The sequence below is a fragment of the Malaclemys terrapin genome, chromosome 9 (genome assembly GCF_027887155.1).
Source record: "Malaclemys terrapin pileata isolate rMalTer1 chromosome 9, rMalTer1.hap1, whole genome shotgun sequence".
Lineage (NCBI taxonomy): Eukaryota > Metazoa > Chordata > Testudines > Emydidae > Malaclemys > Malaclemys terrapin.
The window spans coordinates 93674115-93701836 of NC_071513.1; the positions used below are offsets into that span (position 1 = coordinate 93674115).

General features: G+C 43.2%; 1 long non-coding RNA gene across 1 annotated transcript in view; it reads left to right on the forward strand.

The window, feature by feature from the left end:
- The window catches only part of LOC128842675 (uncharacterized), a 65844-nt gene extending 42881 nt beyond the window's left edge, over nucleotides 1-22963 (forward strand). Inside the window, exons 2-3 of the long non-coding RNA XR_008446087.1 lie at nucleotides 20644-20741; nucleotides 22470-22963. This is a non-coding gene — a long non-coding RNA (uncharacterized LOC128842675). The remainder of the gene's footprint in view (nucleotides 1-20643; nucleotides 20742-22469) is intronic.
- Nucleotides 22964-27722: the final 4759 nt, after the last annotated feature.

The following is a 27722-nucleotide window of genomic DNA, read 5'->3' on the forward strand; positions in this document are numbered from 1 at the left end:
AAATGCAATGTAGTTGCTGGGATGTTCTGGGCAGCTAGGAGATGTGCTAAGTCAATACATCCCCACTGCATCATCCACTGTGAGTGGAAGCCCCAGCCAGGGCCGGCTCCAGGCACCAGCTTACCAAGCAGGTGCTTGGGGCGGCCGCTCCGGAGAGGGGTGGCACGTCCAGGTATTCGGCGGCAATTCGGCGGATGGTCCCTCACTCCCACTTGGTGCGAAGGACCTCCCGCCGAATTGCTGCCGCAGATCGCAATCGTGGCTTTTTTTTTTTTTTTTTGGTTTGGCTGCTTGGGGCGGCCAAAACCCTGGAGCCGGCCCTGCCCCCAGCATGAACAAAAGCTGTGTTTTCCTGTCTGAACCCTCAAGGAGAGGGCAAAGGGGGAAATCATCAATTACCCTCCTGAGTGGTCAGTCCCCCCACGGGTTCAGCAGTTATTTTGGGTACAAACAGGGCCAGCTCTAGGCACCAGCAAACCAAGCACGTGCTTGGGGCGGCACAATTTCAGGGGCAGCATTTGTGCTCCCGGAGGGTATTTTTTGGCTTGGGGTAGCAAAAAATCTAGAGCTGGCCCTGGATACAAAGAGTAGTTCTCATTGAACTATAAAGCAATCTTAACAAGAAACCTATCTGATGGATAAAGGACAATAGAAAACTGGAGATGGCTGAGAGGGACACTTCAGGCAAATTCAAAAACTTACCAGAAGAACAAATATCTCATTGGTTGGCATGGAACTAAAGCAGGCGTATATTTATGCCTTTATTAGAGGGTGTTGCTTGTAACCTTTCTGCTCTTCCATCCCTTTCCCTCAAAAGAACAAACAGTGCCAGATCCCATGGTAAACACAGCATTTTAATTCTGCTCCTTCAACAGAGAACTTGATACATTATAATTTAGAACAAACAGGCTTAATAGGACTGCTATTCCGATCCAAATCTGTTTGCGTAATCCTAAATTTGTTTGATGCCTGGCAAGGGAAGTATTTCAGGGCCAAGACTACAAAAAATGCAGTGTGATGTGGATTAAGAATATATTAATTTCATCCTCTTTCATGCCCAGTGTATTAAGTGTAGGCAGAGTCTCTATTAAGCGACACACCAGTCAGGCTCTGTCAACTCATATTAGCACAATGTAACTCCCTCTCTCAAGGCTTTGAATAGTACTCACCGCTGTCATAGCTAAGGGCTTCTTATCTACATGCCTTTACAATGGGCTTATCATCATCATTCAGAAGTCACAGGAGTCAATGAGCCTCGGAAAAAAATCAAGACCGTTATCTACATGCATAAATATGGATTTTGGTGCTTAACCTTCAGCACCCACGTTTGAAGAATGTTGGTCTAAACTTTCTATCCCTCCTTTGTTACAGCCACTGTCCTGAGTGGACTCAATTAACTGGAATTCACAAAATAGCTTCATATCGGTGGTAAACATAACTGAAGTTATATGGAATCTCCTTAAAAACAAACCTTCAAAAATATTCCTGAAACACAATGGACAGAGAACATCCAATTTCTTTCGTACCTTCTGACAAACAAGCCTAAAAAAATTCACTTACAACATGAAGTAACTAAACTAGAATATTTACATGAAAGAAACTGTTCTTCTCAACTTTACAAGGAAGCAATTAATTAATGCTAGAGGCAACAGCTTTTGCTAATCGAAAGAACAGAGCATAACTTGTGTCTGCTTAAGCAATCCTATTATAAGAAAGGAGGAAAGCAGACACATTATTGGCCTATCAATTAAAATGAAAACATGCAATGGAACACAATTAATTCTATTAAAAGCAATCACTTACTTTGCACTGAAGATAGAGTTGTTGAGTTTGATATGTTATATTAAGATGTATATGTTCCCTCAGTCTGCCAGCTCTGATATGCTAGGTGAATGACTTTTTAAATTCAGTCTTTCAAGTCTGTCTATTTCTGTATGAATAAATCATCATCATCTAAATTCTGCATAGATTCTTGTTACTATATTTTCTGCACATCCTATCTCACTTGGTAATTTCCTCTATCTAGTGGCTTTTCAACAGATAGTCTGTTTAATTTTTTGTTTGTTTTTTTTGTTTGTTTTGTTTTTCCAGTCACGGTGAACCTTAAATGGTACCTTTAGGGAAAATAATCTTTTTTAATAGATCATTGGATCTGAATGAAGAAACGGACTCTTCTCCAAAGACCTACAGGCTTTGGCTCCACTCTGCATGACAGAATGGAAAATTGCTAAAAAATATTAAGAGAGCTAAGTCAAGGTAATGTACCGGTAGGAGCTTTGAAGTCGCTGCACTATAAACTCTCTTGACACATATGCTTCAATAAATATTGCAGAAGGTGTCCAATCATAGCAGCCCAGCTTTCCTTGTTATACAGGACAAACCTTCCTCTAGTTATAATCACTTTTAGACAGGAAGGACTGGGACTGAGGGCTTGTCTCTACTTACTGGTGGATTGACACTGTGGCAATCGATCCACCGGGGGTCGATTTAGCAGGTCTAATGAAGATTTGCTAAATCAACCGCAGATCGCTTTCCTGTTGATTCCAGTACTCCACCAGACACTCTCCCGTTGACATAGCATAGTGTGGACCCCACGGTAAGTAGATCTAAACTACGTTGCCTTGAGTTACACTACTAACGTAACTCAAATTGCGTAACATAGATAGATTTTCCCCCATAGTAGACCTGCCCTCTGACTTCAATTCTTGTCTCTGCCACAGACTCCCTGTGTGATACTCAACAAGTTGCTTTAGTCTCTATATGCCTCAGCTCGCCATCTATAAAATGGGTATAATACTATTTCCTTTCTCCCACACTTTGCCTTGTCTTGATTGTAAGCTCTTAGAGGCAAAAATAATCTCTTATGATATGTCTATACAGTGCAGGATAATAGAGCCACAATCTTAATTGGGGCCTCTAGGTGCTACTGAAATACAAATTTTACATTATTCTCAGAAGTGCCAAATCCTGGAACTGAGCTTATAAATATATTTTTTTTAAACGGATCACATATCATTCTACTTTTCCTGGATTCTTATTTTCCATGTGTCTCATTTTGGCTTTGTTGAATCCTGGGATCCTAGTAAATTAGTATACATGCTTAGAACTCATTGGAATGTTTCATATGGTATGTTCACTGGTAAGAACCCTCCATCAAGTAGATAAGCAGGCTATCTAAAGGCCAATACAGTCCAAAGTCTTTATGTTCTTTATAAAGGGGAAAGATTTGTCATTTCAAGCACTCTTAAATGGTGGTTTCCTGTATTTTCAGTGCCCATTTCGAATATTGATTAGATTACATATAGATCTTTTTCTCTTCTCTACGTTTGTATTGTTTAACCAGAACTGATGTATCCACCTCCCAGTTTATAAAAATGTCCATTAAATCTTGGGCATATTCATTCAGTCTGTTTTCTACCAGTTAATAAGTTCTTGTAGCTCTCTCTCTCTCTCTCTTTTCCCCCCTTGAGCTTCCTTTCAAAAGGACAAAAGGAACTGTCCAGCTTTCCTCCCACTGTGAGTGACAAAAACTCAAGATAGTGTTACGCTGACACCGAGTGCACTGCTTTGCCGATCTCTGAAATGTCATTGCCTGGGCAGCCTGCTGGGCTCAGCTCAGAGTCCCGGTGCCAAGACTGCTAATAAAAAAAGAATAAAGGTTAATGAAAGCATTGGGTTATTTATTATCTGGAATAAAATATGCTGGTTTTTATCTGTATCATTTGTTCAAGGCAGAAGGTCTGGACTTTGATTTTTAACATTTTATTTTTTCCTTTGCAGTATGCTGTGTTTGATTTCTTGGCTACGGCACAGTCTTGCAATACTTATTAGATGTAGTGGGCCTGATGGCGATATTCGTCATCACACCGAGTAATGTCTTGCTCCATAAGTAGTCCCATTGTCTTCAGTGGTACTTTGCAGGGTGGAAGGTACTACCGAACATGAGTAAATGTATCACAGTCCAGCCCATTGGGATTAAAGGGCAAAACCTCTCTGCTGGAGGGCCCTGGTGCAAGGGGCAGGATTTGGAGAGGCCATGCATGCATGGAGCTCAGCTATACCTGTTTGTGGATCCACTTGCTGTGCCCCTAGTGTAGGGTGTTACAAGGGTTAAAGTGCAAGTTCCTGTGCAGTAGCACCAAGCCACTGTGAGTGTTAGGATGCATTACTTGATGAAGTGGGGTCATTTCATAGCACAGTGACTCCGACACAGATTGTGTATGAGACTTGAACCATTGTGGAGGAGTGTGCGGGCCTCAGTGGTTGAGGTGGCAAAAAAGCTAGGATCAGCCAGCAGCAACAGCTTTTATGTCCTATGTTGTCAGCTCAATGGGTTCATCGTGTCTTGTCTGTCCATCTGTGGGTAGCAGTTCTAAGCTGTGGCACTCCCAGGGCCTGGGGCCGTTGCACCAGCTCATCATCACATAAGCCCTTTATTCCCAGGCCCCATCCCAACCCCCACCCTTGTGTGAATAGTCTAGACCCAGACAACATTCAAATTATACAGTGCATGAAACTCTACGATTATGCCGTGGTTAGTTCCTACTTCCTGTTTTTGTTCCTGTTGTGCTAACAATCCAGTGCCTTAATTAGGAGCCCACGTGCTACAGGCCTGCCTCAGCTCGCCACTTGAATTTGCATTTGCCATGCCCCTTGCCTACAGACTATCTTGTCACCACATAACAGATGCACACACCAGTGCATTTGTATGCCATGTTCAGTTTTGGGGTAGCACTGGTACAACCAACACCATTTTTTAATTGCAATGAGGCATTGGCTGCTATGGGAATGGAAGGGGCTAAGTGCCTCCTAGGACTGGACTCTATTAGGATGATGAAAGCAACTTTTCTTGTCTTACCTCCTGTCCGATCTTCCTTTAGTGGCCCTGTGAAAAGCACAGTAGGTGACTAAAAGTAAAATTCTCAGTGGTAGAAAATAGCTCCCAGGTTGAAGTCTGATAGTTCAGACTATATTCTTAGCTGTAAATCATACTTTTATTCAGGGCAGAAGATCTGTAAAAGGTCTGATATTCTTTAAAATAAGGGATATTTTTCTGCTCCTCCTGTGGGTGTTTAAATATATATATAAATTGCAAAAGGCACAAATTATAAAAAGCTGGCCACAAAAATGACTGGTTGTGAGTCTGTTTACTGCATTTTTTTTATATTGCAAACTATTTTAGCTTCAATAAAGCAAAAAATTCCAGTAAGCAAGTGAAAAAAGAAAGTAGCACCATTTTAATTAGTTTGAGATTAAGATAAAATTTCTAATACATCTAACAGATCTTGCGGCAGGTCATAATCTAGCAAGACGTTGCTTCTGTGGGAAATATTTACTTGTGTTCATGGTAATGTGTACTATTCCTGTCACATTAACTCATGACAAGAATTAAATTATCCCTGTAACTAATTATTCAGTTGTGTAGGTGGGTGAGGACATATATCTTTTATTGGACCAACTTCTATTGGTGAGAGAGACAAACTTTCGAGATTACACAGAGCTCTTCTTCCGGTCTGGAAAATGCACTGTGTAATCTCAATAACTTGTCTCTCTCACCAACAAAAGTTGGTCCAATAAAAGATATTACCTCACCCACCTTGTATCTCTAATATCCTAACACAGCTACAACAACACTACATACATATTCAGAGTTGTAACAGGAAACAGACAGATTAATCTGGTTAGACCAATATCTCCTTGCTATACAAGCACATGTAAATCTGGCATAGAATACTGAATAATGATAGAAATAATAATAATGCTAAACCTTGCAAACGTGAATACCAGTTGACCCTAAAGAACCTGAAAAGACCCCAAACATGCAGCTGACCACTAAGACTAGATGCCTGTCTTGAAAATTTGTTTTAGTCAGCCACAAGTTATTGGTCTCAATTCAGAAGTAACTAGATCAAATTCTATATCAGACTAGATGATCTAGTGCTCCTTCTTCTGGCTTTAAAATTTATGAAACTATCAAACTAGGACGTCTGGGCTTGTGTGGAGCCATACTGACGTCAGCAGGGTTTTGAACAGGTATCACCATCTGCCTGTGCATTGTAGACAGCAGGACTGGGGGCATATCAAATAAAGATCTTCCATTTGTGGTTTAAAAGACAAAAGCTTCCTTGGTGAAATTTCCTGTTGCACTTTTAGCCTCAAACAAAAACTCATGATTTAAAAGTACAAACCCTGCCAGCTGATTCATGCAGGTGGGCCTTTATGTCCACAGAGTCCCACTGAAACCACTGGGGCTCAGCGGAAATAGGGGCCTGCTGGCACAGATCAGATTGCAAGGCCAGGACCATGTTTAGTGAATTAGTTTAATGTATCATTGGACAAATCCTGCATTCCTTAGGCAAAATTCTCTTTGAAGTGACTGGGAATTTTTTCCTCTGTTAAGACAGAAAGATAGGTCAACCTTAGCATCTTGACTGACACACCAGGGACTGAACCAGATCCCCCCGGAGCTAAAACCATAAGCTACTAGAACTTGAGTAAAAAAGCCTCGGTAGCTGGTGTTGTAACAGAATCTTATCCTTTGCAGATTGGGCACAGAGGGGGACCCATAATACAGGCTATGCCTACAGACATAGGCGCCGACTCCGTGGGTGCTCCGGGGCTGGAGCATCCACGGGGAAAAATGAGTGGGTGCTTCACACCCATCGGCAGCCAAGCTCCCCCCTCCTTGCCGCCTTCTCCCACTTCCGAGCGCGCCACATCCCCGCTCCTCCCCCTCCCGCCTGGAAAGTCCTAAGTGCTGCCAAACAGCTGTTAGGCGGCGGGAAGCGCTGGGAGGGAAGGGGAGGAGCGGGGATGCAGCGCGCCCAGGGAAGGAGGCAGAGAAGAGGCAGGGCAAGAGTGGGGACTTGGGGAAAGGGGTGGAATGGGGGCAGGAAGGGGGCAGGGCTGGGGTGGGAAAAGGGCTGGGGTGGGGTGGGGCAGGGACCTTGGGGAAGGGGTGGAATGGAGGTTGGGTTGAGGGCGGTGCAGGGGCAGAAAGAGGCGGGGCAGAGGCAGGGCCGGGGGGGGTCAAGCACCCACTGGGCAGAAAGGAAGTCAGATATTATGCCACCCAGGCCTGCAATTCAGACTACAGAGTTGTCACTATCGGGCATATAGATGCTGCTGGCGTGAAATAAAAAGGACCTAGTTTGCATTAACTTAGTCCTGTTTGAAAGAAATCTACATTAATGTGAACTAAGTACCTTTTAGTTTGCACCAGTAGCATACACATGGGAGAGTTACAGTGCAGCATGCTTGTGTGTGCTGCAGTTCACAACCCAGCAGTCCAAACTGCAGGGCCATATAGACAAGCCTATATACTTACTGGTGGGTTACAAAAATATGTATATGCTGCTTTTTAAATACACACACACACACGCACACACACACACAATACATTTATATATATAATTTCCTGTTGTCGTTCCCATGCTCCCACCACCACAAAAATAAAGATAAAGAAAGAAATCAAATCATGTATTTGAGAGCAGTTTTTGTGGGTAAACAATGGCAGAGAGAAATATCCTACCCAAAACCCATGTCCAACAATAAGGATGCTATCCAACTTCCACTGAAGTCAATAGGAGTCTTTTCATTAGAACCTGGATGAGACCCTATGCATATTTCTGTATGACACTCTAGCTACAGGAGATGAGGCAGAATACAAAATACAGAGGAACCATGTAAACTATGAGGATATAACTGTATCCGATAAGATGATTTCATAGAGAGTTAAATGATACAGTAAACTTTTCAAAAGGTATGACAGTAAAATATGGCTGGGAATAGTCAGGAAAGATAATGTAGAAAACAGGGAGCTAATCCAATATCAAAATGCGGTAAAAGTAGTAAAGGCCAGGCTCCATTAAGGAGAAAATAGAATATGAGATTCAGGAGGGTGGTAGAAGGACAAGGATTTGGCTGAAAATCGTCCAACACAGACATTTGCATTTTCCCTTTAAAAGGCAAACATTTGGAGCCTACTTTGAAAAATTACATCCATTCTGAGACTAGCCCAGGGTGTAACATTGCAATCTAAGAGCATGCTGCAAAGCCCCTTGCAGTCAACCCAGGTATGTCTACATTGCAATAAAACACCTGGGGCTGGCCCAGGGTCAGCTGACTTGGACTCATGGGGCTTGGGCTACAGGGAATATAAAATTGCAGGGCAGCTGTTGGGGCTTTGTCTGGAATCTCATATCCCAGGCTCCAGACCGAGCCCGAACAGGTATGCTGCAGTTTTATAGCCCTTGAGCCCAAGTCTGAGTCAGCAGGCCAGAGCCAGCTATGGGCGTTTTATTTCAGTGTAGACATATAACAAGAAGGTATAGCCATGGATTTAAAAGGCTTTGCAACAAACTATATAGTCTTTGTTCTCTGTAACTTTTATATACCTCTTTTCACATTCTACTCAAAAAGGTGATGTTCCCACACATACAATTTTAAATCGCCACCCACAGTCACAATGACTGATTCAGCTGTCACTGTTGGTTACCGACAGAGAACAGTTACTAAATTTGAATGAATGGTTGCTCAGATATGCACTGATAAGAAATTCCCTATAGAGATCCTGTATCCAGACCAAACATTTAACTGGCTTGATGGTGCTTTTATAGACTTGTAACAATCGATTCTATAATCATCCCCTGCTTTTACAGGAATGCCACCTGTTTACCTGTATCGGAGCTAGATTCTGACAGCCGTGAGTGTGTAAATTGTGATAAAAAATATAGGAGAAAACCTTTCTCTCCCATTAGCATAGCTATATAGGAAGTAGTCAGAATAGTGGTGCTTATGCTCTTTGGGGGTAAAGGATCAATAGCATGACCAGGGCCATCGAATAGCCAAAAGGGGCAAGGGTGTAGCCCAGGCTACTGCTCCCATTCATTTCAGTTTTGAATCGAACCCTGTGTTGGTTGGATTCCCATTGACTTCAACAGGCTTTGGATCAGGCCCATAATGCGAGTCCTGGGAGAAAACTCAGTTTAGGCAACACTAGCTAACAAATTCTGCTCCCTTCATTAACATCATTCACAAAACAAGGAGAAAAATGTACTTGTTTTGATGTTCAGTGCCTGAGATGATAATCATGTGCTGGCATTGAGTTTGTACGTATGATTAAGTGTGTTTACTTGCTTGTTAGGTCATCTATTGTTAATGAACTTTACTTAAAATTTACTCTTTGTATAAAGGACATCCTAGATTAAAATAATTTTATCCTTCTATTTAGGGGAAAGAATGTCTTACAGTTTGGTTTTTTTTCTCCTTTTGGTTTTTATTGAAATTTAAATCAATTAGACACCTCAGGCTAAATTCATCCCTGATGTAAATCCACTGACTTCAGTGATGAATGCATTCATTCAAGTCCCTCATCTTTTATGAGCACTAGATTAAAGATACTGGTTTTCTTTAAAGGATGAGACAATATTGAGAGTAGTCATGAATTTGTACATTTTTAATGGCGAGAGTCTGTAACCACTGGAACAATTTACTGAGAGTCGTGGCGGATACTCCATCACTGGCGACTTTTTAATCAAAATTGGTTGTTTTTCTAAAAGATATGCTCTACGAATTATTTTGGAGAAGTTCTAAGTTCTGGAGTTCAGACTAGATGATCACAATGGTCTTTTCTGGCCTTGGAATCCGGAGATCTTTTCTGGGCTACAGAAGCTGCTAGATCAATCTTCAGAGGGGTAGCTGTGTTAGTCTGGATCTGTAAAAGCAGCAAAGAGTCCTGTGGCACCTTATAGACTAACACACGTATTGGAGCATGAGCTTTCGTGGGTGAATACTCACTTTGTATTCACCCACGAAAGCTTATGCTCCAATATGTCTGTTAGTCTACAAGGTGCCACAGGATTCTTTGCTGCTTTTATAGATCAATCTTGAAAATTATGAACTGTATAATTTGTATCCATATTACTAGACTTGTTTTCTTCTAATCCTTTTTTATGTTTCTTTAATTTCTGTTATTACACATAACATAAAAATAAACTTATGCTAAATGCCCAAAGTATTTCATATTCAGTGGTAGCTGCACCATCTTTTCTCATATGGTAGGGGCTGGACACTAACTGCAGCTGACAAATTCCTATGTAACATTCTGATGTACCCTTCTTTTTATTATATTGATACATAATTAAGAAGATGAATGGGTTTCAGATATTTAATAGGCAGGAGGGAAAGAAAAATCAGTTTCACAACACACTTGCCATTTTTGGGCCAGGTTGCAATGATACCCAATTAGCAAACTAGCCTCACCACTGCGAAGTTGCAGCAAACCAGTGCCAACATAACAAAACTATACAATAATCTTGTGATGGAGCAACTTGAAATGTTTCAGAGTTCTCTGTAGAAATGCCTCTGGTTGCTTTCTTCCAGCTATGGCTTTTCCACACCTCCTCCAGACTTCCATTTATTACAAGGATCAGAGCATTGGCAGGGGCAATGATGGAGGCTTTGATTACTAGTAATTGTTAGTTCCCATTACAGATATCTGTACATGGGATGGTTGTGGGGGGCGGGGTCTGTCTGTACCACTTCTGAACAGTGGATGATTTTATGGAATTGTATCATGAAATTTTTGTGTCGGGAAAGCTTGTATGTATGTGGCTCTACCACAAATCAGCAGGGTTGTACCACATCTTGATCAGGCCAGAGACAATGGCGTGGGATCAGCACTCAGGAATTGTCAATTCAAAGTAAAACATCTTGGGAGAATGTGTTTGCTCTAGTTGTTAGAAGACATTCCCTCCTCCTGTCTAATGGGAGTAGGGTTTAGGAGCAGTGGAAATTTACCAGAAGACGGAACAAAAAAGTAAGTGACCCCAGTATGAGTCTATAAAAGGATTCCCAGAGGGAGAGAGCCATTTTACACCAGATTAAGATGAGGGAGGCTATTACAGAGGCAGGGCAGGCCAGGGGGCAGAGGACACTGCCTGCATACAGATAGTCCCCCAAGGACTCCCAAGTGACAGGTAAGCTAGTGAGGAACACTGCATTTCACCCACGAAAGCTTATGCTCCCAATACTTCTGTTAGTCTTAAAGGTGCCACAGGACCCTCTGTTGCTTTTTACAGATTCAGACTAACACGGCTACCCCTCTGATACTTGCATTTGGGATGTTTTATTGTTTTCTATAGGATTTGTACTCTCTGTGCTTTATCTGTTAAGTAAAGAGCAATGGTACTAGACTCGGTCCAACGCCTGTTCACCAGTATGTGTTAAGCTTTCATGTTGCCCCTCAGAGAGTTAAACTGTAAACCAGAAGCTTTATACTTTTTGGGTGGAGTTTTGGCAGAGGGGTGTATTTAAGTACTGGGGAGTCTGAAGGGTCAGTGCTGAGCTGAGACAGGTTAGGCAGCTGGACAGTGGGTTACACCACCCAGAGGGGATTCCAGAGAGAAAGTCTGCACCTTGAGAGTGCACCTCAGGACAGTGAGATTGGGGACACTTGGTTCAGGATCCAGCAGCTTCAAACAACCCAGAGATCCAGAGTAGCAGAGGGTTGGATGCCCCTCAGAGTAGTCCTACTGGGTAGCTGGAATTCTCTCTCACCCCACCTCCTAGCTGTGCCAGTTCTCACTGATCCCAGAAAAACTCTTGCCACACTCAGCAGTGACTTAGTTTCTCTAGTGAGGGTAGACAGTAAGTTTGCCCCTCTGCCCCCAGCCTGAGTCTAGCCATGGTGGGTTTGCACATGAGCCCTCATGGTTTAACCCTGTTACAACATTATACAAAATAACATACAAAAATAAACTTTCCACATTCTCAAAGTCAGAATCCCAGGACATCCTCATGTCCACACTGACTTAGGATACAGGCAAGGCAACAGAATTCATCATACACACATCCGTTTGCCTGCTAGCCCCTGATCAGGAATACCCTTATGTCCCTCCTGAGTCCATCGGCATGACTTGACTGAAAACAGAGGGGAGCTGATTAAGGTGAATTACTCAGGTTGTCATCACCTCTGGAAATGTACCACCCATGGAGGTTTGTATATATTGGTTTGAACTGGGTTTTCAGAGACCAGCAGCCAAAGAAAAGGCTTTTGGCATAAAAAGACGATGCTTAAACTGACTCAAGGCCTTCTTTCTGATCCAACAAACATACATTACCTTTTCACCACAGTAGGGACCCAGTCCTTGTGGATGGATTGGAAAAACTTTGGCCTACTAGGCCCCCATAAGATAAGATCTCTGGTAAGTTTTTAGTATGCCATAGGAACTTTTATTGTTTTATACCTTTTCTCTGTAACGCTTTTACCTTAAGAATAAATATGCTTGCTTAGGAAGAGCTGGGTGGTAACTGGTAACCAATGGCAATTCACTATTCATAGCCCTCAGAGAGAAAGCACCGCATGGGTGCTGGCCATTAAACAGACTGACTTGCTGGGGATATCACAGTGTAAGACAGGGAGCTGTGCAGCCTTTAAAGCTCCGAATCAGAAGGCAGTGGGACAAGGGTTCCTGCTCAAAGACAAGTGACAGTTTGAGAACATGAGACCTGACTGTGCACTCCTGGAGCAGACCAGGGGGTGGGAGGTGGTGATACAGGTGCAGTTACTTTGAAACTGTGACAGCAAGCTCCAGTTTCTTCCAATTGTCAGCACCCAGACCAAGCAGTGCACGTCAGGTCAGATGCTGCTCTTTCGTGAGCTGTTTGAAATTCATGCTTGCTAACTAGCTTTACCTCAGACAAACGAACAAGTCTGCTCCCAGCTTTTGATTTAAGAGAAAAAATGTAAATCTTTGCAACAGTAGGGTTACCATATTTCAACACTGAAAAAAGAGGACACTCCACAGGGGCCATGGCCCTGGCCCTGCCCCAACTCCGCCCCTTCCCCACCCCCGCCCCTTCCCCGCCACCATTCCAACCCCTTCCCCAAAGTCTCTGCCCCCTCCTCTGAGCACCCCGCATTCCCCCTCCTCCCTCCCACTCTGATCTTGGTTGGGGGTTGCTAAGTGCTTCCCTGCTCCCCACTCGCCCTGCAGCCTCTGCACCCCCCCTTGCCCTGCAGCCTCTGTGACCCCTGCTCCCCACTCGCCCTGCAGCCCCTGCACCCCCCTTGCCCTGCAGCCTCTGTGACCCCCTGCTCCCCACTCACCCTGCAGCCTCTGCACCCCCTGCCCTGCAGCCTCTGTGATCCCTGCTCCCCACTCGCCCTGCAGCCCCTGCACCCCTCTGCCCCTGCAGCCTCTGCGCCCCCCGCCTGCCCTGCCCCTGTGCCCCCTGCCCCTGCAGCGTCTATGCCCCTGCCTGCCCTGCTCCTCCTCACCCTGCAGCCTCTGTGCCCCCTGCCTGCCCTGCTCCCCCGCTCACCCGGCAGCCTCTGCCTGGCGGGGGCTTTGGACGCTCAGTGGTGACCGGGGCGGCGCGGGTCCCTGCAGCCCCGGCACACGCTGCACTGCCCGCCCCATGCCGCAGCCTCCTTCCTGCCGCCGGCGAGCACGTTCCCCGGCCCGTCTGTCCCCTCTGGAAACAGCTCCCGTGGCGCCAAGTTCCAAGCCACGCGGGGCGACGGGGCTGTAGGAAGGGTCCCCCAGTGGCCGAGGGGTCCCCGCCCGTGAGGGAAGCCCGAGCCGCTGGCTGGGCCCGGCCTCCCCGTAGTCCTGCGGGCTCGGCCTGGGGCGCGCGGTCTGCCCGGCCTGCAGGGGTAGCAGCGGCCCCTTCTGCGGCTGAGGCCCCCCCCCCCCCAAGCTCGCTACAATGTAGCCGGGGCGGCTGGGCTGGGCTGCACTGCGGACCGGGCTGGTTGTGCTGGGGCCAGACGGACCCTGGCTTATGCCTCCCTATTTCCCCAGACATGTCCGGCTTTTTGAAAATTCCCCCCGGACGGGGATTTGAGGACCAAAAAGCCGGACATGTCCGGGGAAATCCGGACGTATGGTAACCCTATGTCTTTAAAAAGCTTCACATACAACTTAGATACCATGGATGCAACTATTCTGGGATAGATCCTAGTGACCTCCTGGCCACACATTAGGACTGCTGTCAGGGGAATCCAAGCCTCTCTGCTCTGGGTCCTTTGGATGTTTCAATCCCTAGAGCCTCAGCAGGCTGCATCACTGGTTCCTCCCTTGGCTTATCTGGCATATTCCCTGGGCACTGACTCTCAATTAGTTATTCCTTTTCCCTAGACCCAAGAACTAGTGCTGACCCCCAGATATCCCAGTTACTTAAACACACTCCTCTCCAAGAACTCCATCCACAAGGTATGAAGCTCCTGGTTTACAGTTTCTCTCTCTCAGGGGGACCTGGCAGTCAACACACACACACACACTGCACCGAGTCTAACACCTTCATGCTATTTTATCCTTAATCTTATAAAGCCCGAGAGAGTACAGAGCATACAAAAGAAACATCTGAAACCATCATGTCCCTCACTTCATAGCTCACCCTTTCCTTGTGAGTCTTTGGGGAAGCATCTGGATCCCAAATCTATACCGACATCTCCCTCTAACCCCCTGCTATATATGGGAGTCAGGATGCAGAAAGGGCTCACAATAAAAGATTAGAATTTTGAATGAGAGAAAAACAAGATTGGGGCTAGAAAACAGCATGAGGCAAAGCAGAACATGCACAGATTACATTCTTGCCAAACTGGATTAAATCAATAAAAGCTCTGATGAAACCGGAATTCTGTAACAGACTTGGATAACAAATTTGATCAAATCTTGGACACCGTTGAAAGCCAGGCGGTTAAAAGTAAAGCTGAGCATAACAAAATGTAAGGCAACTCAAAGGAAACATTCAAAACTTTTCAGCCATTTAAAGGAAATCAAGTAATTGGGAGCAAAAGGGAGATCATGAAGAATCAAGTCCACCTCAGATTCTGGACACTTTGGGGATTCATGAATGGGGAGGAAGAAAGTGACATGATTACCTTTTGGAGGGGGGGGGGCAGGTTGGGGGAATGGCTACTCAGAATTATTTCACTGAATATAAAGAGCAAACCAAATTCATAGTGAAAGACCATAGTATGCTCTGGAGAGGAAAGCTAACTAGGAGCTGATCCAAACTAAAATGACCATATTTCAAGTCTCCACTTACAGTGACAATATGCCGGTCTTATAGCAGGAGAAGACAAAAAACAAACAGTGTATGAAAAAGAGAAAATGGAAACTTCCTTATACTTACCACGGGGGAATTCATGGTACTCAGTAGGGTTCGATAAAAAGTGCATGTTGGTTCCCACTGGATAAAAAAGTATTTCCCTTCATTCCAAACAGGAAGAATTTGGGCTAAGATTATAACATAACTTTTATTATCATTAGTATTATTGTACATATTTAATGTTGCCCTAAAAAGGAACAACTGGTTGTTACTGAATGTTCAAGCTTTTCAAGAAAACCCTTAATAATTTAAAGTGAGGAGTATATGTGAGAAGAATCTCATTTTTCATTTAAAAAAAAATCCATTTGTTATTCAAGATTTCTATGGAATTTGACTTACTCTATTATTAGGTTACCACAATTATCCTGAAACCACTTGAGAGACATCACTGAAAAATAAGTATGATTGTGAGAAGGCACTCAACACTTCTGAAGGGTTTGCTTCAGCATTTATCGAGCAACTGACGTTATACAATACAAAGACATCATCTCCCAGGCTATCCAAAATTAGTCAAGTAATTATTTCTTGAACTCTAGAGCTCTATAAATATTTAGTGATTTTGTAGTTCAGTTTCCACATGTTCTATTTGTAGTGAAGTGTGCTTTGGTCATCAATGCTCAACGATAGCTAAACTACCACAGGCCTGAACTAAAGTCCATTAAGCTGTGACGCTTTGGGGGTTGTGACACTGCTTGCCCTGTAACTCTGGGTGCCTTAGATGCTATACAGCTGTGGCTCACTGCCCTGTCACCAACAGCCAGCATACAAGCATGCAGGTCACACATTAGCCTCTACCAGCCAGTTATTCTTTTTGCAGGGTGACCCCAACCTCCCAGTCCTGAATTTCCCACAAACCATCTGCCCTGTTGCCTCCAGCCCTCTCGCTGAACAGTTGCACAGGTTACGTGTGCTGGTCCCTTAAAGAGACAGTAACCAGTGGCTTATTACCTTACCTGGGGTTAACAGAGCTCGGACCTCACAGTCCCTTTGTCTCCTCAGGTGAAGAGTCCAGGCCAAAGTCTGGTCAGTCTTGCTGGAAAAGAGACTTGGCAAGAAACTCTGCTTAGAACAAGAGACTCTAGATTGCTAAATCAAGTTTTAACCTTAGAAGCATATTTTTACTTTGGTTTGCTTGTAACCCTTTCTATCTTTATGCCTTATACTTGGTCTCACTTAAACACATGACTTTTTGTTTAATACACTTGTTTTACTTTCACTAGAAACCAGTTCAGTGCCTTGATTAAAACATAGTGTTTGAGGAAATTTGAGCAGATAGTTTAGGGGAAATGTGGGACTGGGAGGATGTTGGGGGTCACCCTGCAAATAGTAAGTGGGTGGTGAAAGCCAGGGTGTGACCTGCATGCTTGTACGCTGGCTGTTGGTGTCAGGGCTGTGAGCCACAGCAACATAGCATTTAAGGCAACCAGTGTTGTAGGTCAGGTAGTGACACAACCCCTTCCTTGTTCCCCAAAGCCTCACAGACTTCAACGGGCTTCAGATCAGGCCCTGTGGACCATATTCTGAAAGAGTATTTGCCCAAATAATACAGCACATCTTTCAGAAAGACATTGCATTGCCATATGCAATCTCCAAATGATGAGTTTATCCCTGCCAAGGTAAACTGTTGCAAAAGATAATTATCCTCATTGTTACAATATTTCATCTGATTTCCAATCTGAATGCATCTAACTTCAATCTCCTGCCATTGGAGCTTTACCCCATATTAAAGTTTGAATCTTTAAAATATAGGACTAGGGGTTTGGCCCTTTGCCATTTTTCTTGATCATTTGTCAAGAGTTAGCAATTGTTTGACTTTTGCACAATTATAATCAAAACCTTAACAAGGCATTAACATACAGTAGGGAATTTTTGCACCTCACATCACAATTATGGAAATTCTTGTGAGAAATATTATTTTATATGGAAATTATGAGAACTCTTGTTAAGATCTTAGGACATCAAAATCAACTATTTTATATCCAAACTCCTAAAAAATCCATCTAACATTGCTGCATTCACTTTATTGTATAGTTTCACATTGCTGAAGCTGATGTGACTGTTAAAGGTATGATCAGTTTGGTTTCCAGCAGTGAAAGATCAGTCACTATTATACTCTGGCAGGAAATTGCATATAATAATAATTATTAAATGTATTGTTCTGAACACTTTCATAACAGTGGCTAAAATATAGTGAATCTCCCAATAACAACTATTCAAAGAATGTTCAGAACTCTTTTATTCTCACTTCTTGCTATTAAATAGTGAGACAATGTTTTGACAATTTAGTTCAGATAATTCCCTAACCGGATCGAAAGCTTAACTAAACCTTTTCATATCTCCCTTTTCTCTTTCTGTGTGTTCCGTTATTCTCTCTCCCCCTGCCCCATAACCAGGTTTTTCTCCCTGTCCCTCACAATTCCCAAATCTCCTTCTTCTATTCTAAGCTACACAATGTACGATAATAATCATACTCAATGGGACTATCCGTGTGCTTAAAAGTTAAGCTGTGTATAAGTCTTTGCAGGATCGGTGTCTGAAACACTGACTACCTAGCTTTCTCCCAGGGGATTACTTATGGAATTCATTGCACAATGACAGCTGGATGGGCTCCATGCAGACACAGGGGCCTGCTTTCACAGATGTCACAGATGTAGTTGCACGATTGGGGTTCAGTAGTATCATAGAATCATAGAATATCAGGGTTAGAAGGGACCTCAAGAGGTCATCTAGTCCAACCCCCTGCTCAAAGCAGGACCAATTCCCAACTAAATCATCCCAGCCAGGGCTTTGTCAAGCCGGGCCTTAAAAACCTCCAAGGAAGGCCAAGATTAGATAGTAAGTGTTTGCAAAACTGGACCATTAAAGTGAGTAGCAAAGCTTTGTATTGAAAGTAAAGTATGATTGTAGAAACTACTTTTCCAAGTGAAATCTGCCATTTTAATATTATCTTTTCAAAAGAAGAAAACCAGTCTCCAGTATATTTAATTTAATTCCATGTCACCTCATTTTATTATTCCCAAATCAGTTTTTTTAAAATTATAAAGAAAATTAAAGCACATTAAACTACACCTCTACCTCGATATAACGCTGTCCTCGGGAGCCAAAATTTTTTTACCACATTATAGGTGAAACCGCGTTATATCGAACTTGCTTTGATCCACCGGAGTGCGCAGCCCTGCCCCCCCAGAGCACTGCTTTACCGCGTTATATCCGAATTAGTGTTATATCGGGTCGCGTTATATCGGGGTAGAGGTGTATTCAGCTTTTAAAAAAAATTCTGTACAACTGAATATATGACTGTATCAAAACCTTGCAGTCTGCTCCATTTCCCACAGAAGTCAGTGGAAGTCTTTCCATAGCTTTCAATGGGCATTGGATTAGGTATTTTGTATTTAAAAAAAACCTAAAACCAAATCAAACAATCCAAAAACTGCCTCCTCACACACAGAATTTAGAAAAAAAATATTTTAGTTATTCCCTTCTGGAATCTCAGTGTATATCATCTTCCTTTGTATGTCTTTTTGGGACCGATCCTGTAAACGTTAGCAAGCAAAATGCACTATGATACTAAATGTTTGCGGATTCAGGCACTAAAAGTGAGTGTGCTTTGGGTCAGGGATTGCCTTTATCTATTCTACTGAGAAATTATATGTTATAACTACGGCCCTACCAAATTCATGGCCGTGAAAAACGCATCACAGATCATGAAATCTGATCTCCCCCAGGAAATCTGGCTATTGTATGGAATGGGAGCTCCTACCGTGCTGGGGAGGGATTGGATTTCCTCTTTCCCTACAGGGGCTACTGCTGGAGCTGGATCAGACCCACTTCTGAAGGCAGCACATCCGTGGAGCTTTCTGCAGCCAGGGAGGTTCCCGGAGGGTGGGTCTGACCCAGCCTCTGGAGTGGCCTATGCAGGTGAAGAGGAAGTCCCGTCCCTCTCCAGCCCCACCGGAACTAGCAATTGGAGCCTGGCGCACAGTAGAAGCCCCCGGCTGAGGTGCCCCCGGCTGAGGTTCTCCCAGCCCTGGGCCCAGGGCTTGGGGGTTAAAGAGGCCTTGGGTTGGCTGTGCAGGAGAGGGGGGGACCATGGCCTGACCGTGGGTCCCTGGGTGGTTGCCCACCCATAAGGCTGGTCCCGCCCCCCCCAAAAGGAACAACACCCTCAAATCCTGTGACCTTCACTTGTGTGCTGCTGCTGGTGGCAGCGCTGGCTTCAGAGCTGGGTGCCAGGCCATTAGCTGCTGCTCTCCAGCCACTCAGCTCTGAAAGCAGCACCCCCACCAACAGCAGCGCAGAAGTAAGGGTGGCAATCCCATGACCTCCTTCTGGGTCAGAATCCCCATGGTTATAACACTGTGACATTTCAGATGTAAACATCAGAAACCATGAAATTACTGTATATACTCGTTCATAAGCCAAATATTTTTGGTAAAAAAGTGACGCATCAAAGAGCAGGGGTCAGCTTATAAACGGGTCTACACCAAAATTTGATGATTTTAAACTCTATGGAATCATTGAATTGAATATCTAATACATTGTCATTTTGTTTACCTGGAGCGTCTGCAGGCATGGAGCCCCTCAGCTCCCTGTGACCACAGTTCGCCGTTCCCAGCCAATAGGAGCTGCCGGAAGTGGCCACTTCCTGCAGCTCCTATTGGCTGGGAATGGCGAACCGTGGCCACAGGGAGCTGAGGGGCTCCATACCTGTAGACGCTCCAGGTAAACAAAACGTCCCGACCCGCCAGCAGCTTACCCTGATGGCCAGGAGCCAAAGTTTGCCAACCTCTGAAATATAGGGTCAGTTTATGAAAGGATCATACAGTTTTTGCTATTTTTACCTAAACATCTTGGGGGGTCGGCTTATAAACGAACGGGTTAACGAAAGAGTATATACGGTAACTATTATAACAATCCTATGACTGTGAAATTGACCAAAATGGACTATGAATTTGTTAGGTTCCTAGTTATAAAAATATCTACAGCTACCCCACACAGTTTAGCTAATGGGCCTCAGCAGTGATCTACTGGTTCCACTGGAAGTGGTAAAAGTGTAGTTTAATCCACATGTTCATTCATTTTGAGCCTCTCTGCCAAGACCACACCGAGTTTAGTGGAGTAGGGACCAACACAACATAATCTACATACCTTTGGTCACCATCAGCCTGAGCTACAGTCAAACTGGCTAGCTACAACCGGAAGACTCCATAATACTAATCTCTGAATCAACCAGTCCCTGAATCAATTCTTGATTACTAACAAATTAAATAATTCACCCTAGTCCTGTATGACGAACTCTAGTCTGAATAAATGTTTCTAGCCAAATTTATAAACTACTGAAAAACAGGAAGTACAGCTATATTTTAGGGTATAATGCTGCTGCTGGCTTCTGCTGCTGTAATAAATTGCATAGCCCTCATCCCAGCCTCTTGGAGTAAGTAATAAAAGAAAATGAGTAAGAATGCAATTCAATCATTTTTCCTTTATTGAATAAAACATCTTTTTTTTGGTTCACTAACGTAGACAGTCATGAAAATGAATAGTTTGGCTTCACCCAAAATGATGGATAATCTTCCTAGAAGAGTGTGACAATGATGGACAGACATCTTCTGTGTGAAGAGGTAATAGAAAGGCTGACACTTTGATAGACACAATGATGAATAAGCCCTCAAGGGGTTGCAAGTGAATAGGTTAATATAAGTGTTCTCACACTCTGACCTCTTTCACCCTCCCCGTCAATGCAGTTCTATGTTCGTATGAGAATAGAATATATATATATTTTCTGGATTTATGTTCCCTGTGGCATATTTCTTAACATTGTTCTAAAATACTGGATGATAATATTTGCTTTACTTAAGTGGTTAAAGTGAATGCTCCTCTACTCTCTGAAGTTCCCAGGTATCTTCCCTAAACTTGGCTTTCCCTCCTATCCAATCATTTTTGCAGATGCCACTTGTACCTGATATCATACCATACGGACATTTGAACATAACAATTGTAATCACCTGTGATTTGTTTTGTCATATGTGTGTATGGAAGTTAATTGTGGACCAAATTCTGATTGAATTTACACCAGTGTCATTGCAAAGCAACCTAATTTACTTCAAATGATTTACCCCTGTGTAAGTATATTAGAATTCAGACCTGTTTCTCCTAAACTACATCTTCATCTATCCCTGTTTTAAAGTCTAAGGCCTGGTCTACACTGAGGAATTTTGTTTGCATAGCTATGTCAGTTAGGGGTGGGATTTTATTATTTCACGTAGGTAACCTATAGAAGCTATACCAACAAAAGTATAAACTGTGTCTAAACTCAGAAGATTCGCTGGTATAACTATATTGGCAAATCTTTTAACTATAGACAAAGCTTCATATGGTTTAAGTTTGGGAAGTGTTAATTAATCCAAATAATGTGACTGGATAGGTTTCTGAGGAGGACAGCACAGCTGAGAAACAAAAATGGGTTGAGGTTTCGTTAAAACAAATAGTAAACCATCTGGAATTCAGAACAAGGTAAATTTCTCCAGAGAGAGAAATTTGTAAATTGGAAGGAAAGATTAAACTTTATGAGGCGCCAATTTATAGCAACACGTCACTTTGTTGCCAGGGTGTTTAAAAGTACCAAAAAGGCTATCAGAAAAAGAACAACATAGGAAGATGTAGAAGACACCCTTTTCTCCATGTGTCATTATATAATGCCTGCATCTGCAACTTTCACTCCATGCACCTGAAGAAGTGAGGTTTTTTATCCACGAAAGTTTATGCCCAAATAAATCTGTGAGTCTTTAAGATGCCACCAGACTCCTTGTTGTTTTTGTGGATACAGACTAACACTGGTACCCCCTGATATCATGCAGATATTGTCTCCCAGGGTCAGGCATGGAAGACGTGGGCCTAAAACATTAAACTAGTGGATAGGGCACTGGACTGGGACGCTGGAGATGTGGGTGTTATTCTAGGCTCTACCACTGGCCTGCTGTGTGGCCCTGGGAAGACACAGCACTTCTTTCTGCCTCTGTTTTCCCTCCTACCATTGTCTTTCTTGTCTGCTTAGACTGTAAACTCTTTAGGGAAAGGATTGTCTCTCACTAGGTGTTTGTTCAGTGCCTAGCTTAATAGGACCCCAGCTGGGCACTACTTCGCTAGCCATAATAGCCACATCCTTATTACAGTAATCTTAATAGTATTGAAATGTGGGTTTATGGATTCCTTTAATTTTTTTCTTCTTTTAATTTAATCCTTCTGCTTATAAATTTATAGGATACAATATAGTGTTGCAAACAAGTTGATTCAGTGTGAATTTGTCATCATTCCTTCTAAAAATCTTTGTTTCTTATTAATCCTGTCAGGATACTGAAAACGTTGCGGTCTTGAGCCGGCAATCAAGTTGACATAACATCTATCATTTAATATTCTCTTATGTTGTTGGAATTTCTTGAACTGAACTAGCTTCATATTATCCATTTTCCTCAAACAACAACTGCAACTGCCGAAGGAGTCATTTTTGATGGGAGGAGATTTTCAATGGGTTTTGAATTAATGGTGATTGAACTGTGTTATAAAAGAAGAAAATAAACTGAGGATTTATGCTGTCAGTAAAGTATGTTCTGCCACTAAGAGAAAACAAACTCTCAAACTTCAGATCAGAAGAATATTAAATTACACGTGAATGGAGTATTATCACTAAGAGTAGAGTTATAAGTAATAACTATTTGAGAATATAGGTTGTTATTACCCAGAAAACTACAACAAATAGGACACTGGACTGGGACTCTGGACATCTGGGTTCAATTCCCAGATCTACCACCAACCTGCTGTGTGATGTTAGTTAAATCACTTCCCGTCTCTGTACTTCTGTTTTCCCCCCCGCCCTGTCCATTTGGGCTGTACATTCTTCAGGACAGGGATTGTCAGTTACTCTGTGTGTACAATGCCTACCATAATGGGGCCTTGATTTGTAGTACAAATTAGAAATTATATCAGTATTATAGTGATAGATATATAGCCTAGCCCCAGGAAATAATCAAATCCAGATAGTGTAGAAGTGTATAAGAATGCTACCAAACATTTTTGAATCTCAGAAATGACTCATTACAGTTTTGGACAAAGGTGTAGGCCAGTTATTTCTTTCTATACTTTGATTAGTTTGCCCTTTTAAGTATATTCTTAAGCATGATGTTAATCCTGCAGTCCCTTTGAATACAAGAATCCCATTGGACTTCAGTTTACTATGGTGATAAGAAGCAAATTAAAAAGTCTACCTACAAATTGCTGCCACATATCGCGATCATGGCTTTTTTTTTTATTTATTTTTTTGGCTGCTTGGGGCGGCCAAAACCCTGGAGCCGGCCCTGCCTACAAAGAAGGTGGGTTTTGTCTGAGTTAGGACCGCAGTATTTGGCCAGCAATGTTTCTATTAGTGTGCTAGGTTATGGGTACCAGGCACAGAAATGGTTTTGGTGCACCACATAAAACATTCAGGTGTTTTATTTCCCTACATCTCTTGGTTAAGAATCACCTTTCTACCAAATTGTTGTGCCACCTTTGCTTAAGTAAGATAGCAAAAGTGCTATCAATATACTATTAAAACATATATGCATCACATTTAGTCAATAAGGATACTAACTTTTTGAGAAGTGAACTCTGTTAGGTTGGGGGCAGCAGAACGTTTGTGGCGTATTCCAGTAAAATGCAATGCCACTTTAGTTTGACATTGAAAGTCCAGGTAACTGCATGAGTCACATCAAAAGAGTTCTAATAATTTCAACTCCACTTTTAATATAAATATTACTTATCTTTCCAGCCATCAATTTGCTGTATGTATTTCCTTAGGACTAACATGCCAGAGATAATGAAGGAACATTATTGCAGCTGCCTTAAATTTTTCTCCTGTAGGTTGGTTATATTTCTAAAATAATATATAAGGTGCCTTTTATTTATTTATTTTCATTTTGACAAGCAGCACATAACTAACATACTGCTAATCAAGAAGCACAACACAATAATGAGCATGGACTGTGGTGGGCAGCTCTGCTCTTCAGGAACAAGGAAATTTTCTACCAAAAGGGTAAATCTCATCTGTGGAGAAGACAGAATTTTCTTGAGGGCCAGTTCAAAACCTTGGAATAAACTCCCACAGCAAATAAGGACCATCCCAAACGTTACCTGGCTCTTTAAGAACAAGGTGCACTTTTTCAACCTGCCTTCTCTAACAAACAAAAGAGCAGTGCATATATAAAAAACAAAACCCTACCAAAATAAAACACTACACTGAACATGCAGTTATCCCCCAGGGAGAGGATATGAGTGGGAACAAATGGTGACAAATGGTAGCTATGTTACTTAATGTACTGCCAGATGGCACTCAGCTACTGTGGTGATGGGGGAGGTATAAAAATCTATACAGAATAGAATAGTTTAAAGTCTATCTTTTTACCCTATTTGCATCTTATTTCTTGTCACAGAATATTACATATTTATTTCAAACTGTAAACTTTCTTCTGGAATGACTTATTATTAAAAACAAAGTGCCACTGGAAGGTACGATACTTTTTAGATATAGAGGAAGACGGGTCCTAATCCAAGGACCTTACAACCTGTGTCAAATAGAATACCAAGAATACAATAGAGTAATATGTACCAGTACAAAGAAGATCCAAACTTCAAGCAGTACAATGCCTGCCTGCCCAGCCACTTATGAACTGGGTACTTTATATGTGTACCCCTGCTGTGTCTTGGATATCAATGGACAGAACACGGACATCAAGAACAGCTTGATATCAATGGAGCTACACCAGTTTACTCCAGCTGAGGCCCTGGCCCATTACAGTAGATTGTTATTCTTCCTTAAGCCAAACTTTTCACCTTTTGTGTTTCAGCCTCCCCAGCTGCAAAATGAGGATAACGGTACCCTTTTTTAAAAAAAAGTGCTTTGAGATCTAGAGAGGAGAGCTAGGTATTATTTGTTATTGGTCCTTCAGTCAGTTTCCAGTTGATTCTTACCTAAGCCACTTATTTTAAGTAAGGTTTAGCGACAGTTTCAAATACTCTAGTAAAATTCAAATATATTGCACATATTACATACATTACATGTTTGTTTATTTTTTCTGAACCTGTTCATTTGTCCTGAAAGTCTTCACCATAAATTAATTATCTTAGCGGGCAAAAATAGCCCATTTATAGCCAATATACTGCATTTATTCACTAATCTCTGCCCACCCGGAGCCTGCACTTCAGGAACCAGTCTCTAAAAGCCAAATCCTGGGAAACACTACACAGCAGAACAAACAGACCATGTGCTTGGGGGGAGGGAAACAAAGTGCTCAAAAGGTACAGGAGTCAAGGGAGACATTTTTTACTTCCAACCTGCACTAACTGGTAAGCAGTGAAACTATAGTTGCTTGTGTGATATATAGGAAATTAAGGGAGTTGTGGCTGCAGCCTGCTGGTTTCCCCCATGGGCCCATACAATGCACTCACATATCTCAACCACACCTCCAGCATGTTCATTCCAGTCCTTCCTCCATGAGTATAGAGATGGAGATGGGAAAGGTGTGCCTCTGTGAGTGATCTCCACTGTCTATGACCACCAACACATGCAGCAGAAATGAAGAACTTCTGTTGTACTTTGGTCTGCACATAATTTGCCTGAAACTTGCATAGATGACACTTTAGATCAGTGGTGGGCAAACCACGGTCCGTGAGCCGTTTTAAGCCAGCCCGCTAGTTTCTGCTGGGGAACCGGGTCTGGGGCTTGCCCTGCTCCAGCTGAGGTGCCGGGTCAGGGGCTGCACCATGTGTAGGAGCCGGCGAAGGGACATGCCACGGCTTCCAGGAGTCGCTTGAGGTAAGCGCTGCTCGGAGCCTGCACCCGTGAGCCTCTCCCCATGCCCCAACACCCTACCCCAGCCCTGATCCCCGTGAGCCTCTCCCCATGCCCCAACACCCTACCCACTCACCAAACCCCTCGGTCCCAGCCCAGAGCACCCTCCTACACCCCAAACTCCTCATCCCTAGCCCCACCCGAGAGCCCAGTGGCGTAGCTGGGGTGGAAGCAGGGGGAGCGGCCACTCCCCCTGAGGCACATTCCCCAAAAGTGGCACCTTTTTAACTCACTCACAAAAAAAACCATGCCACCCACTGTGGCGCGGTCTTTGGCGGCTGGGCTTCAGCAGCATTTTGGTGGGGGGTCCTTCAGTGCCACCGAAGACACCTGGAGCTAGTGAAGGGCCCGCCGCCGAAGACCCGGAGCGTGCCCTGTCAGTAAAAGCGCCACCGGGTGAGTAAAAGCACCGCAGCGGGTGGCGCCTTTTTAACTCACTCACAAAAAAAGGTGCCACCCACTGCGGTGCTTTTACTCACCCGGCAGTGCTCCGGGTCTTCGGCGGTGGGCTCTTCACTAGCTCCGGGTGTCTTCAGTGGCACTGAAGGACCCGCCCCCAAAATGCCGCCGAAGCCCCACGGAGCGAGTGAAGGTCCCACCACCTAGGTGCCACCGAAGACCCGGGTGAGTACAAGCGCCGCAGCGGCTGGAGCCTTTTTTCTGATCACTCCCCCCTGTTCCCTCCACATGGCTACACCCCTGCCAGAGCCCGCACCCCCGACCAGAGTCCTCACCCCCTCCCGCACCCCAACCCCAATTTTGTGAGCATTCATAGCCTGTCATACAATTTGTATTCCCCGATGTGGCCCTCAGGCCAAAAAGTTTACCCATCCCTGCCTTAGACTATGGGTTCTTTACAGTAAGGATCATCTTTTTGTTCTTTGTTTGCCTATAGGGTGACCAGACAGCAAGTGTGAAAAATTGGGACAGGGGTGTGGGGTAATAGGACCCTATATAAGAGAAAGACCCAAAATCGGGACTGTCCCTATAAAATCGGGACATCTGGTCACCCTATTTGCCTACCACGATGGGGTCCTGCCTATGACTGGGCTGCTAGGCATGCCCACAATACAAATAAATAATAATACTATTAAGAGGTTTAAAAGAAAAAAACTGTCTGGGTACTTCATTTTTACAGCATCTCAATGGTAGTTTATGATTTATGACATATATGCAGCACAGTGAAAACATTTAACAGTAGAAAACCAAAAGGGTTAAAAAATGTTAAGCTATACCCTAGCCCCAACACTATTCTTAAACAACAATGAAGGATTCTATTTTATTCTCTAAATATGGCTACAAGGCCAATCATTATGATGATGATTTTATTGCTCTTTCCAACAGAAAGGGTATTTCTCATTACTCTAGCTTCTAAACCAAACAACAGCGAGTGATGTGAATGCTAAATATACATGTATGCTAACTGCTAGACAGATACCTCAAACATACCAGAGGATTTTTTCATTTAAGTATGAAAATTAATTCATAAATCTTTATATATTTACAACAGTCCTGACACAGCTTATCAAAAATGAGTTGCCTTATGGAACTATCAATGGATAAAAAAAGTCTGATCTAATATTCAGGACACAGGAGATAAATGTAAATGGCCAGGCAACTTCATCTTTTTATTGTTAGAGAAATGTTGTTTTTTCATAACTTTTCCTTGTAGGATTTGTTTTCTCATTTCATAACTGCTCTAACAAAAGAACTGTGCCAT